We start from the raw sequence: 14,824 nt of genomic DNA on the forward strand, positions 1-14,824 counted from the left end.
AAATTTAGGGTGGATCTGGGAGACAAAACCCCGTCCGAAATTAAACATTACTAGATTAATGAACTATTGTATGATAAGTAGGATGTAGACATAAAATGTTTTTATTATTCATTTTTGGTAATATATATATATATATATATATATGTATATATATATATATATATATATATATATATATATATATATATATATATATATATATATATATATATATATATATATATATATATATATATATATATATATATATATATATATATATATATATATATATATATATATATATATATATATATATATATATATATATATATATATTTATATATATATATATATATATATATACATATATATATATATATGTTAGAAGGAGATAACCGATAACCCCCTCGAACATTCGAACATACATCAAAACTACGCCACTGAATAATAAGGTCAAAAATCACCTGAAAGCAAAGAATGCATGTACGTAGAATTAGAATCATGCTATGACTAGAAAAATGGTAGAAGGTACTGGACTAGAATAAACGATGTATGATTTGAAATAACATTTATTCACGATAAGAAAATTTACCTTCTTTTTCATAAAAAAGCGAAATAACTTTCCAATTTACATAATACTTATTTATTTTAACACTTTCTAAAAAATAAAAATAAGCTATCGCAATAATCGCAGCTGCAAAGTCAATATTAAATTTGTATTTTGCGCCAAACACGAATAACCAAGTTTGACCTAAGTTTATTTGCCCATAACGAACTATTGGAATAAATATCCTTTAATGCCTCTAACGTCATTTACATCAGTGGTACACAATTTTTTTTTCCGTTATGGAACCCTACATTTTTGAGCTTCTTTTGGCGGAGGACCAAATTTTTTAAACTAAATTAGTTCATTTAGCAATTGCGAATATGACAAAAAAAAAGGTTACTAATTATTTTAAAAATATTTAAGGCAATGAAATAATTTCATCATTATTTAATCAATTAGAGACTTAAAATAAAGTTTAATCTTAGATAGCTGAATTTATATGTCTTGATGGCATTTGAATTCATTGGTGTATTCAAAGGCTTAAAATGAATTAAATAAGCTGAATTACGGTGATTGAAAAATCTGTTCATTAATGTTGAAATAAATGTTAGAAAAAATATTTTATACTGAATTAGTTAATTTTTTTATTGCACGGTTCCGTGAGGAATACTAATAGAATTTGTTTTATAACTAAATATTTTCTTGAAATAAAAAGTTTTTAAATTTTGCAATTTATTTCTTATTTATTGACATATAGCTTAAATAATTCCATAAAAATAACCAAAATATTAAGTAATTTTATGATAATTGGGTGTATATAAATACCATTAAACGTTCAAAAAATCATTAACGCTTTAAAAAAAATCTCCTTATTGTCTGATCCTCTATAACCTTCTTACGGAACAATAGGGTACCGCGGAACAAAAATTATGAAATGCTAATTTAGAGTTATTTAGTTTTTGTTTTATAACCGTCGCTGAGCAGCCGATCCAATTTTGAGTTTATGACTACTGATGTTCAACTCCGTGGCCTTGTAATTTTGAACCCAATTCAGAAAACAAGGGAACTCCTGGATCAAGTGTTGGAAGAAATTTGCCTTCGTGCAGGCCTTTTTGATGGAACTAACCACCGACCCTCCCATAGTTAGATAGACGGCAAGGGAACCCGTGATCCGTCTACCACTGAGGATAGAATATTTCATATCAGTAGTGTGGTCAGTGCGAGCGGGATGTGGAATTCGTTTCAACCAACCATCGCTGGGAATCGATTCCGGATCATCGCATTGGGAGGCTAGTGCGCTATCCATAGAGGCTCTAGAGTTATTTAGTGAAAAATAAATTTGCTAGTCAGAGAAAGATAGTAAGCTATAAATTGGTAGATAGAAATAATATCTATGTGTTTCTACAAAATAGAAAGCAATTTATTGATTTACATAAAAATTGATTTACATAGGCATCAAGTAGCGAAATATTGTTATGTTTAATTATTAAGATTCTATCCAAATGCAAAAAGTCTCATTTGAATATCTCATTCGAATATCTTAAAAAAATCTTAATTCAAGACGTTTTTAAAATTGTTTTTGTACTTTTCAAAAGGAAGGAAAAATTATCAGAGGTTTTCCACAAATTTTATTTTGTAGTATGACAAATTACACAATCGTATAATAATATTTGTGGAAAAACCCTTATCGTTTTGAGTTTTTTTTTATGAAAAAAGTAAAAAAAACTACTAAAGTCACTTGAAACAATTCAAATTAGACTTTTCCGGTAGCCAAATACGATTCCCTAAAATTAGGAAAAAAATTTAAAAAATCTAGTTTAAATACTCATATTTTGCACAGTTTAAAACGAATTTTTTTTTCGAATTTCAAAATAATAATTTTGTAGTTGATTTTAAGTTACTCCAAAAATGTTGCTTAATTTTATTAAATATTTCTAAAATTATAGGAAGGAAACGTAAGAAAAAAAATTTTGTTTTCATAAAACTGTCCATATTTCCAAAAATATTTAAGCTAGGTTTACAAAATTTTATTCAGTTATATCAATTAACAACCTAACTAATCGATGCAAGTTACAAGCATATTGCTCGATTTTCTGGCAGAGGTGTTCAAATATACTTGTTTTCTTTCGTAATTTTTTGTCCGCTTTTCAACCCTTCGAAAGTTTGAAGCCTATTGTTGGATGTAAAAAATCGCATGATTTCAAAATGTAGAGAAAACATAGAAAAACTACAGAAAAATGGAAAAAATAGGAAAAAAATTAATGACAATCTGGAAAAAAATTTATAAAAATCCGAAAAAAAAAGATTTAATCTTTTCCTCAGCTCACACGATCATATCCGCAAAAAGGAGTGCTTTCTAATATTGTATCAATATAGCCAAAGCAAAATATATCAATACAATAGTGTAAGGAGCACTGAAGAGAAAAAAAATTTCTGACTTTCATTGATTTTTTTTCTCTTTTTTCATTATTCTAAAATTTTTTCCATGTTTTCTCTAAATTTCGAACTTGTTTTATCAATTCTGTATACTTACTGCTTAGCAAATAAAACAAACTTTTATATATATATATATGTGTGTGTGTATATATATATATATATATATACTATATACTTAATCATTCACCAGACGTGATAGAAATATCTGCCTAAAAAGTCGAGAAGAATTATTAAAAATTCCTTTTTTTATCTTCGTTAATTCATCCCTCTTGGTTTCTAATAGTTAGGACTTCAAAAACGCATTTACCACTGATTTATAACTTTAAAAACCATTTACAATTGTCTTGATTTATGATCATAATACTGAAATGCAAATTTATAACAGACTGCAGAAGTGTTTCAAAGTCTCCAAAGATAGGGTATGTGCGAGATAAACGGTTCAAAACGCATTGCTATGCCCCATAACGCACAGAGTCGGAGAAACTGCATCGAAATTAATGGTCCATTATTGGGGTAGCTTGCGTGACAAAAATGGTAGAAAACGCAGAAAGTCTCTTCACCCTTCAATTTTTATTCCACGGGGAAGGCTAATCAAGAAAGTAGGAATTGTCGATAAATGAAATTAATTTTGATGTATGAACCAACATCGTGTCTACTGTCATTATTACAATACCTCGGTCATTATACGCTAAATGTTCAATTCATTGTCGGAACTACTATTTATAATTTCGCCCTTACCTCGCACGAATAGTGCATTCATTGTGTCTAAATAATCCTTTATTGAATTTGAAGTTTGTGTTGGTGCAACATTTAAATTTGATAAGCTTCAAGCAAACAAGTTTCGTGACAACTATAGGCTGAAATAAATAATTATAATCTAAAGTGTTTTTTTTAATTGAATTTCATTAATTTATTTTTAATTAATTGCTCTCTTTTGTAAGCAAACAATGTAATTTTTTGCATGCCAAAGATAGGGTATATATACATATTATAGGGTATGTATACATATTATATATATAAATATATACAAAGATAGGGTATATATTATATGCTCTTATGGCAATTTTGTTTTAAAAAAATCTGGCCAGCATCAAAGATGTCCAATACAAATATAATGAAGAGTATGCATATGTCAGAATATATTTAAACGTTTTTGAAATTAAACTTTTATGAGGGAAGAGCTGAGCGGAAATGGCGTATATTGATTCTCTTCCGGATGTTCACATTTACCATTTCGAAATTAAAGTAAAATACAGGGGCCCCCTGGCTGAGCAACATCACCTACCAAGTGTCGTGCATAGCTTGGAGTTAGAGAGTTCAAATCCCGCTGCTTCTCTGGATGGATCTGCCTGCTGTTCTTCTCTGTATTGTTCTAACCGTCCTTCTACTTAGCAAAGATTTATAAGCCTTAATTGAACTCAAGCCTGCATATGTATGTGTGTAGATTAAATAAAATATATTAAATAAGCAAAATACGTAAATCAAAGAAATTAATTATTCGGCAAATAATATATCACTTGATTCAAGTATACTTTATTGCACGGAGAAAGGAATTCTAGTAAAATTAGCGTACTTGTGACAATGTTCAATGTACAATGTGTACAATGACATTTCTGATTAAAAAAAACTTGGTAATAAAACCATTCATTAAATGTTTTTTCCGTTTGTTAAAGTAAAGGTTTACCTGAATTTATGGTTTTAAAAGTTATAATTCATTTATCACACACTCAGAAAAAGTACGAAACTGAAAAATAAATTCAACCAAATAAAGTAGCATAATCAAATTACCGAAAATTTCACCAGAACCATCATTCTTTTTTACATTTATTTGGTAAATTTAATTTTTTGATATCTATGTCTTTTTCCAAATAAAATATAAACAGACTGTTTACACTTCTATTGTTTATTTAAAATGGCGGCTTATTTAAATAGTTGAAATAGCTACCGTTAAGAAATTTTTTTTTTCCAAACATATTTCTTGATCACCGGAAAAATCAGCCTAAAGGATGTTTTCAAGTGTTTTAAAAATACTAAATTCATATAGATCAAGCTATGGTGTCTGTTGCGTGTATCTTTTATGGGAGTGAGTAGTGGGATTAATTTATTAATTTACTTACATACGTGGTTTTTTTGTGAATACAAAGAAAACATTAAAAACTATTTTTTATCATTTGAAAAACAGATAGCACTAATTTAAGAAAGACAACAAGAATGTACATCGAGCTTCAAAGCATTTAGCGGAACAGTTATACCACACAAGGGCCACTTGCAACTATTGCATGTAAAGCAACCGAACATTATTGAATTTTCCAGAGGTTTCCGAGGGGTATTCTTCTTCCACCAAATGATCTGAAGAGTAGAGATAACGTGTTCAATATCGTGAGGCTTTCTCAATTTCGTGTTCTTCTTTAACTTGGCAAAGGGCAAGTCATTCTTTATATTAATTAATTTGCTTATTAAAATTGCACTTTGTAATCAATCAGTATTGGGTACCTAAAGCTCGAGAAGAAGGTAGGTTCTTTATTTACGTCGCTTTAGACCTGCACGGTGGACAATTGATGACGGTCTGGGTAACATTCCTGAGGATGATCCTATGACATGATATCGCAATTTTAATCCTCTGCAGAGGAGTTGGCTCCCTTGTTTTGGTAACCCGACAACCTGCTCATGAACGAGGAGAAGGAGGTCGTTGAAATCATGTGGTATTGAATTATCGCACGGCTGTGCATAGCTGGCGAACGTTACAGCTATTAGGTTTGTTTTATTATCGCGCAGATTTAATTTGATAGCTACAAGCAACATCGCGCGTAGCTGCCAAAATAATTCACTATTAAATCGTGGAATAAACAATTGTCATGTGTAACATTGCTTGCAGGTATCCAATTTATAAACGCTAGCCACCAACTACAGGCAGTTGCATTTCGTAAAAACCGAATATGGGAGATCGGAACAGAATCAAGTTTGTACTCTCAAAAGGTTGAAACTGAAGGTGAGTGTTAAAATTCCGTATTTTTGGTCAGTAAATCCAGAAGTAAAGTTCTTACAAAATTGAAGCTCTGTTCGAAATAGAAAATATTACAGTTGAAAGAATGAAACTTAATTATGTTACATTACATGTGAAACCAAAGTATGTTGAAAATGTCTTGGACATAATCATCAATTTAACGACAATTCCAACCACACTTTGACTAAAACTGAATTCTTAAATGCTTTTAAGGGTATTACTTCAAGAAGCCCCTATAGCTTTATCGCCAAGTTGGCTGTCGGGATGAGGGATGCTGTTTCATCCATGGCAAACCCGATTATTTTACAGTACCTTTCAATGTGTTAAAATGTTTTAATAAATTAATAAGGTTTTAATGTAATTGTTTCTGTTATGTGAGGCTTCTATGTTTTGTTGTATTTTTATAGTTTGCGTTTTGTTATGCTTTTATATTTATGAATTATTTTTTTCATATTTTAACTATGCTTTATTGCGTTATATTTTGGTGCCATTTTATTTAGTAGGTTACTGGACGTAACCATGATTCCCGCCTAACGAAATTGGCAGTTAAATTGAAATTGATGGAAATTGGCACCTCGAAGTATATTTTTCTTGCTTTTAATAAAAGAAAAACTAAACGAATAAAGCGTTTAGTAACTAGTATCAAACTTGGCGTGCTTAAGCCTATGTAACTGCTGCAAAAGCATTGCAACATTGCATATTTCAGACAAAATTTAGAAAAATCTATTTTTCTGAAAAAAATTTCTAATCAGTACATATTATTTTAATCATATTTAGCCCCCCCCCCTACATACTTGAAACATTATTTGTATGAAATTTTTTCTATATTTACATCTAAACATAGCATGCTCTTAAAACTAGTATAGAAGTATTTAAAATTTGCTTCCTATATGCACTCTTATACTTTGCAATTTTAAAAACCATCAATCAATATGAATTAGAGAGAATGTCTATTGTTTAAGAGTTATAAACTCTCAGATCAATTCATTTGCGCAGTTAAATTCTAAACCTTTAATTCGTGCTAAATAGACAACTGTTTAAGGAGTTAAGAGTTAAGTTTTCTTTGCTAAATTGATGAAACCGTTTAAAGCAACTGAAAGCTTTGTCTCTGAAATAGACATCAGTATTTCAAAGTAATTCTCAAAGCAATCACTAAGTTAATTGTTCTATCCAAGAAATCTGGAAAGTTTCCCCTTAATTTTCTCATCGTTCCTGTTTTAATTCACATTCAGACAAGATGATGAATTTGACTGCTCTCAAACATTTATCGCATCACTGATCATTAGAACGTCAACCTCATTGTTCGTAAAGTTTCAAACAAAATTAAACTTTTCGATTTCTTAAAACAGTCAACACTTTTAATGATTAAGAAAGTTCATTTATTTCCTTTTGGGTGAAAGATTTATTTCAGAGTTATTACTTATTAAGAATGTGGACCACTTCTTTTAATTATGTGGTATTTAGTTGGTTACAAAAAATATTACTTTAAGAGATACATTATTGCATATTTGAAAATAGTTTTGAATTTGCTTGATAAATTTTTAATATTTTTTACTTTTGTTAATTTGTGTGTTCATCCTGATGACATAAATAAAAGAAGATAGAAATAAAATGTCGTTGAATCAGTAATTGAGGGGAGAGTAGTTAGCCGCAATGTCAACCTTCATCTATGACAAGGTACCCTACCATAGAATGGAGCGTTTGCGTTTATTATCGAAAAATTGGGTGCCTGGGCCGCGCAGCGGCCCCTAACCCATACATCATGAATTTGTACAGTGTGTAAAAAACATTTTGAGTTTGCAACATTCTGGTATGCAATAACAAAAAAAGGAAAAATAACATAAATATTAAAATTGAAATTATTTACATTGTATGAAATTATGATTGTGATTTTTATTTACATAGTGATACTGTTGGAGGAAATTTCTGTTGATGTTAGGATTATGAGAAAAAGTGGAAGGAGCAGATAGGCCTCTCCCATTCTCTTCTTAAACTGCACTATTTTAAAGGTTTCAATATTGTTTTTCTGTAATTCTGTATTGATGGCATCTGTATCAAAGTCCACAGGCAGGCCCCGGACCAAAACCTTAATAAATCTTGTTTGCAGTGCTATTTCAGGTTTGCTGGGCGGATCCCGTACTTTGTCGGTATCATCCTTGGGTTTTGTTGCCGGAAAGATAGTGACGTCATCGGGTGAGTTATGGTGGCTAGAAGAAAGACAGCTGTTTGTAGACATGAGTGCAGAATTATCGTTAATTGTTTTGACTGCATTTTGCTTTTTCTTCTTCTTTTTTCTTTTCTTTGCTGGTGGTTCCGTATTATTGTTAATATTAATGTCCGTGTCAGTTTCTGTATTTGGTGTTGTATTCAGGTTTTCATTTTTATTTTCCATGGTTATGTCGCCAGTGCTTGGATTAGTTTTAGTCATTATTGATTCGACTTGAATGGATTTTTTAGTCATCTCCTTGTTTTCTTCTGCTTGAATTTTTCTCTTCCATCTGACGTGATAAGCTGCATTTGTCAGTTTTAGGAAGTATGAGTATTCGCAGTCTCCAGGGTAACTTGATCTCATTTGAATTAGCAGTTTGCTAAGTAATTTATCTAAACGAATCAGGTCCTCTGTATCAAACTGAGTGTAAAACTCTACGAGATCGTCAATATGTTCGTGTTCAACTGGTGGAAAGTATTTTTTTGATATCCCACAGATAGCAATGATTTCTTCTAATGACGTGGATTCTTTGCAATGCGACGGTGAATTACGACCAGATAGTGAGACCTTTCCACCACGAGCTGTTTTATAATACGGCATGACTCGAAAAAACAAAATGGCGTGGCTCAAAATCCAGACATCAAAATGGCTAGTTGACAGTATTATCTCTCCCGACTCCAGAATCTGACGAGATCAAAATAAGTATCACTCACCTCGTAAAGTTCAGGATAATCAGCATCAATTCGACATAACCGGCATCACAAGGAAGAAGAGGACATCAGTAGAGCATCATCCTTCAAGACTTCACTGTCGGAATCAACGGGCCTGATTCACAGCCATGACGGCAGAACATGTGGTCAAATCTTATCATCAAAAAGGACCCCATAGAATGGAGTTAACATGTATTATATACTAGTTAATTGGAATTGTATTTTTATAGTGGTAGATACACTACAGTACTCCCCCACCAGAATTTTATCTGTGACAGAATTCGATGAACGGATACCACTAGTTGATTCATTGCTATTTTTTAAGAGCCCGTGACAGCGAGCTATATTAAGATCCCTGTCCTTTTGAGTGCTGATCATGAGAGCTGTATTAAGTTCACGGTCGTGGTCGCTCCTGCATTCCCATCAGCAGTCGAGTGTATACAGGCCAACGTTGTGTGTGATAGAGATGCGTGTGATGAGTAGCAACAGCGCAAGGAGGTGGATGATGTTGCAGTCACGAGTTGCATGTTCATACTGTTCAATGAGGGCATCCATCTTAGAAGGCGTGTTCATATCAAAGTGGGAGTTTCAGTCAAGGTAGGCATGTTCACATCACGTCCGAAGGTCACCAATGTGGGGATAGTAGTTATCGGCAATGTCAACTTTCATCTATGAAAAGGTACCCCACCATAATCGAATTAACACGTCTTATATACTAGCTAATGGGAATTATATTTTTGCAGTGGCAGATACGCTACAGTAATAATAGATTTCTACATTTTTTGTTTGAAATTGTAGCTGCTCAAATTTCTCAATTTTAAATATAATCTGTACTAATTAATTAGCTTGCATGAAGTCAACATCTCGAATCATTACACTTAAACGTTGCATTTCTCTATAAAGTTCCGATCAAGAGTGTGCGTTTATAAAATGTATTCAACTATTCCTTTTTTTTATTTTGCATACAATATCCCACATGATAAAAAAAAGGCATAGTGTTCATGTTAATTACGAACAAATGAGCTACATAATTTAACAATAATTTTTTTAATAAAATGAAGGATATATATTTCAAAAGGCCATGAAAAAGATTCTTTGAATGCACTAATGAATTAGATTAATTTCTTTTTTCAACTCTCTTCTTGCTGATACTTTGAATTAAATGAACTAAAGAAAAATCTTAATTAATTTATATATTAAATTACCATGATATATAAATATATATATATATATATATATATATATATATGTAAATAAATAAATACAAGAAAACACGAAGAAAATTAAGAAAAACAATAAGTTTTATTCATTGCGCTTAAGCTGCAAGTAAACAGAACTCATTAAATAAATTCAAAATGAAGATAAAACAACGAAAAATTATTATAGTCCCGTCCATGTAAGTAGATCTGATTTCGCTACTCTCTTTATAGTCCATTTTTTATACTGTTTTTTCTTTTTATTTTATTTTCTGTTTTTACATGCTATTTTTACTTTTCGTGTTCTAATTTATTTGTTATAATTTTTGTAAAAAAATTTTTTGAGTGCACCTTACACTATTGTATTAATATATTTTGCTTTGGCTTTATTGATACAATATCAGAAAGCACTCTGTTTTACGGATATAATCGTGTGGGCTGATGAAAAGATTATATCTTTTTTTCCGGTTTTTTTAAATAAAATTTCATCCTTTCTTTTTTTTCTTTTTTTTAAACTGCTGTTTGTTATTTTTTTACTTATTATTCCCCCCCCCCTTTTTTCATATGTCTATAATTTTTCTCTGTTTTATCTTCATTTTGAACTTTTATGTTTTGAACTTTTATGAATTTGACATAAGATACTAAATAGAACTTAGAAATTAGAAACCAAATTGTGCCTCTTCTGTGGAAATTATTAGTTTTTTCTTCAAATACGGCTGTAAGATCTTTACGTGTGGTTATATTTATATATGGCACAATAAAGACAAAAAGGATAAAAAGAAAAAATATAATAGCGAAGAAAGTTTATTATATATTGTATATATTCTTACATTTATTAATTATTTCATTTACATATTACATATTATTTTATTTTCATTGTATTTCAAATATTATTTTAAAGATAAATTTTTTTTCAAATATTTTTTATTTTATTTTAATAATTTTTCTTCCTCTCTTTTCATTAATCATAATTATTTTCCATGTTTTCTCTATATTTTTAACTTATACTTATATACATGTATAATATATATATATACATATATATATATATATATATATATATATATATATATATATACCTTTTGTCAAACCTATATATAAATATAAATAAATGTGTAAATATATATACAATATATATTTACATATTTATGTTTATTTATACATGGGTTTGGCAACAAAGAATTGAAGTATCAAGCTCATGAGCTGTCATAAGCATGAAAGCATAAATGTACATATTTAATTTTTTCTGAATAAAAATTTTCCTCGCGTCGACAACAAAAAGTTGAAGCAAACTGATCTATAAAGAGATTGGAAATTGAAAGTTAAAGTGAATAGTTCATGTAAACAAAGTGTGGTATATATTCTGTATGAATTATATTTCTGCAGATAATAATATTTTATTCATTATTATTGTTATTCATTCAAAAATTTGTATTAGTCTTGTAGTCATGCTTTTTAAGTATAATAAAAAAAGCGTGCTCGAAGAGAAGAAGAAAGCGTTGAGGACAGTTATGAAAAGCGAGACATTGAAAGAATGCTTTAAAGACGTGGTGTCATACACTTTGTTTTTTAAGTGCATAGTTAATGTTTTGTTTCTTTAAGTTTTTTTTATGGATTTCATTTATTTAAATTTATGTTTTTTATTTCAAAAACTTACTATTCACGAAAAAAAAAATTTTAAAGAGGAGTCAGTTTTAAAGATTTTAATAATTGGTTTAAATTCTTAATATTTTCACTAAAACAAAATTCAAATTGAAGCTTAGTAAAGAGGAAAGCGAGCAGTTTTCGAAAAGCAAATCATATAAGATTGCATAGCAATCTGCGAGGATCAGGAAGTGTCAGAGAACAGGAGAAGGAGCCTACTAGTTTAAAAGAAAATTAGCCGTTAAAAGAAAACTCAATTTTGGTTATTAAAAACAAAATATACGGTATTTAAACCAATTCATTTGATATTTTTATCAGTACATATAGTTATGGTTCACTGGAAATTCCAGTTTTGGAAATAATAGTTCTTATTACCACACATTTAGTAAAACAACACAATATTGAAAAGTAAATTTGACCAAATAGAAGGTGGTTTCACGCCCTGCTCTAAGATATCATGATGAAATTACCAAATTTTACCACATTTTCCAAGTTTTATAACATATTATAAAACCCTAATTTATTGTTAATTTTACCAAAATCATTATCAAAGCAATTTGGAAAAAATTTCCGAACTTTTTAGCCTTCCCATAGAACCAGAAAAATGGTAAATTTTACCATATTCTGGTAATCTGCGTCACACTTTCTTTTTCTGTGCAGGGTATAATCCCTGTCATTTCCAATATCCTTATCTGCGTAAGTTTGCGTTGTGAAACTTTAATATCTATGTAAAAAGAATTTGCATAGTCATAGGAATAGATTCCAAGTATTGTAACTTAAATTTTGATAACATTTTATTGACTCTAACTATTTAAATATGTAAACATAAACAATATCTCAAACTATTTGTTTTTCATTTTAGGAAATATTTACATTTAAATGCTTAAAAAATGCTTAAAGCGTGTGCATTGAATTTAACCCATAAAGAAATATCTATTCAAAATTTCTCTACGAATATCACAACAAATAAAACTATATCTTTAGTTTTTAGAATTTTTGGAACAATAAATTAAAGATGCAAAAGCTAATAAGACTTAAAATAATAATGTTCGATAACTTTTATCATATCTGAAAACTTTATAAATGTTTATTATGATTATGATACGTGAGATTTTTTGTCATTTTTGTTGGATGATATCATCATCTTAACATCCATTTTAGAAATACTTTTTTCCATTACATTGATTGCCAATAGGAAATCAGTTAATTCAGTTGCTCTCTGTCATTACTAGTAGAGAATCCTTATAAGGTTAATAGGATTTCATTGACTCATGACCAAAGTTTCAGGGTCACATTTTTATAGTGTAACATTTATAGCATTATATGCATTCAAGTAATGCAATTTACGTGTCATTCAAGAAGTGTATTCATGCATTCAAGTGATGTAAAGTTGCGTGCCATCAAAAATATACTAATAACACTGCAAAAAATAAAATGATGCAATAACAAAATTAATAACTCCTATTTTTAATACAGTTGACGACTTATGAATAAAAATTTGCAGTGTACCTGGTATTCGTTGCAAAGTATGATTTTTTGCACTTTATTTTAAAAATATTCGCATAGTTTTTTTTTTAAATAAAACACTTTTCATCATCAAGAATAATTTTGTTTGAAAAGTTGAAGGGCATAAAATTTACTTACTTAACTTCAATTATTTTTTGTGATTAAAATAAAAATCATTAATTGTGGTATCTTAGAGACCTCAGCTCTAAATAATTCTGAATCAAAACACGGTAAAAAAATATTGGCAGTCAACGTGCCGATATGTTTTTATCGTAAAATCTATTTTTCCCGGAGCATATTACGGAGTAAAAAAATCTAATATACATTAATTTATGCAGTATGATATATTTTATACAGTATTTTATTTTAAGAAAATTGTAATCTGCTTCAATTTATCAAAGAAAATACAAATCCTTCTCTCTCTCTCTCTCTCTCTCTTTTTTTTTTTTTTTTTTTTTTTTTTTTTTTTTTTTTTTTTTGAAAATTGAAAAGAAAGAGGAAATAAAAACTTTTTCTAGTCTCTAAAACTATATTTTTCTTGAAAAGATATCTCTAATACAGAAATTTATTTATGCATTAAAAAACTTTCGTTTCCAAAGAAAACACAATCTTTGTTTGAACTTTCGGATAAGAGTGATGAGATCTTTTTAATAAAATAGGCTGAGAGCGGTTTATCGAAAGGCATAGGATTCTTTCCCTGTAGACGAATGCTTTCACGTTTCCCTGCAAAGTGTCTTATTCGAAGGGGAAAACACTTTTACAGATTCTTCCCAGTCATTCTTAGAAATGATATGGTGCTTTCTTTTATTGTTGTTAGAATTATAAAGTTTATTACGCATTAACTGAAGTATTCGGATATTCAAAAAATCAAGTTACTTTATGAGAATAAATTTAAGGAATTCGAAATGCAATCGCATATTTTTTATTTCTCACAAAAAAGTCAATTTAATCATTTATTACCTGAAACAGCTTGAATTATATAAAACTTTAAAATTCTGTTATTCAAGAATTTTTCCAATAAAACAATAAATAGATATTTATAGCTGAAATCATTAAATAATAATTTCAAATGCTCTATTTTTTGCACTTTCAATAACCTTTTCTAAAACAAATTTGAAAATTCGTAACTTTACATAAAATGCTCATCAATTATAAAAATTACTAAATGTTTTGCAATTGTTAATATTTTCAATTATAGAAACTTAAATTTTATGTTATGTCTTTAAATTTTTCAAACGTATTTCTAGTTTAAAAATAAATAGTCCAACTTTTTATGAGAAATATTTTCTTGAAGAAAAAATTCGCAAGCCATTATAGTTGCTATAAATGCTTTAAAATACAATCTTAAGCAGAAAAGAATCTTTGTTAAATACTTTAAAATAATCTAAATGCTATGTTTTAAAAAAATTATTCAATGCCCTTGAACCCTGAAGCGTGTATTTCAAAACTTTTAAATGTGAGTAATTTGAAAAAGTATGAAAAGCAAAAACATTTCATTTCACTATTTTAAATGCATTAAATTACAACACAGGATAATAAGTCATAGTTTAAACGACAAAAAGGGTCATTATGCATAAATTACAGCAGACA

General features: G+C 29.1%; 1 protein-coding gene across 1 annotated transcript in view; it reads right to left on the minus strand.

The window, feature by feature from the left end:
• The window catches only part of LOC107442117 (alpha-catulin), a 313,254-nt gene that overhangs the window by 296,462 nt on the left and 1,968 nt on the right, over positions 1-14,824 (minus strand). The window lies entirely within an intron of this gene.

Source organism: Parasteatoda tepidariorum, chromosome 8 (assembly GCF_982258835.1).
Source record: "Parasteatoda tepidariorum strain Cologne lab strain chromosome 8, Ptep-v5.0, whole genome shotgun sequence".
Lineage (NCBI taxonomy): Eukaryota > Metazoa > Arthropoda > Arachnida > Araneae > Theridiidae > Parasteatoda > Parasteatoda tepidariorum.